This window comes from Schistocerca cancellata, unplaced genomic scaffold, assembly GCF_023864275.1.
Source record: "Schistocerca cancellata isolate TAMUIC-IGC-003103 unplaced genomic scaffold, iqSchCanc2.1 HiC_scaffold_714, whole genome shotgun sequence".
Lineage (NCBI taxonomy): Eukaryota > Metazoa > Arthropoda > Insecta > Orthoptera > Acrididae > Schistocerca > Schistocerca cancellata.
Window position 1 is genome coordinate 1,473 of NW_026046725.1, and position 1,028 is coordinate 2,500.

Genomic DNA, 1,028 nt, shown 5'->3' on the forward strand with positions numbered 1-1,028 from the left:
CACCGTAGGTGGCGCGTGTTGTCTCCCGCCGGCAATGCCACGACAGCACGCTCCCGGGCCTCTGTCGGCAGCGGCAAGCTCAGTTGGGAGCACGGGTGGTCGCACCTAAAGCGTCTACTCGCCTAACTCCGGGCGATTGCGCCTCTCTCGAACCCGACCAAGTACTTAGGACGGCGCTGCGCGCCGCCGGGACCTGAGAGGGTTTCGAGGTGTATTGTGCAGGGGAGCTCAGCCTCCTCCTGTTTGCAGAATAATTGAGCGGACGCTTGCGTGTTCGCGCGGGCCCCTGGGACACACTCCCGGGCGGCCGGCTGCTCAGCTCTAGTTGACGCAGCTCCCTGGTTGATCCTGCCAGTAGTCATATGCTTGTCTCAAAGATTAAGCCATGCATGTCTCAGTACAAGCCGCATTAAGGTGAAACCGCGAATGGCTCATTAAATCAGTTATGGTTCCTTAGATCGTACCCACGTTACTTGGATAACTGTGGTAATTCTAGAGCTAATACATGCAAACAGAGTCCCGACCAGAGATGGAAGGGACGCTTTTATTAGATCAAAACCAATCGGTCGGCTCGTCCGGTCCGTTTGCCTTGGTGACTCTGAATAACTTTGGGCTGATCGCACGGTCCTCGTACCGGCGACGCATCTTTCAAATGTCTGCCTTATCAACTGTCGATGGTAGGTTCTGCGCCTACCATGGTTGTAACGGGTAACGGGGAATCAGGGTTCGATTCCGGAGAGGGAGCCTGAGAAACGGCTACCACATCCAAGGAAGGCAGCAGGCGCGCAAATTACCCACTCCCGGCACGGGGAGGTAGTGACGAAAAATAACGATACGGGACTCATCCGAGGCCCCGTAATCGGAATGAGTACACTTTAAATCCTTTAACGAGTATCTATTGGAGGGCAAGTCTGGTGCCAGCAGCCGCGGTAATTCCAGCTCCAATAGCGTATATTAAAGTTGTTGCGGTTAAAAAGCTCGTAGTTGGATTTGTGTCCCACGCTGTTGGTTCACCGCCCGTCGGTGTT

The 1,028-nt window shown here is 54.9% G+C and overlaps 1 non-coding gene across 1 annotated transcript in view; it reads left to right on the forward strand.

Annotated features, from left to right (window-relative positions):
- The first annotated feature begins 335 nt into the window (after positions 1 to 335).
- LOC126141462 (small subunit ribosomal RNA) overlaps positions 336 to 1,028 on the forward strand; it is a 1,909-nt gene continuing 1,216 nt past the window's right edge. Inside the window, exon 1 of the ribosomal RNA XR_007529463.1 lies at positions 336 to 1,028. This exon is cut by the window's right edge and continues 1,216 nt beyond it. This is a non-coding gene — a ribosomal RNA (small subunit ribosomal RNA).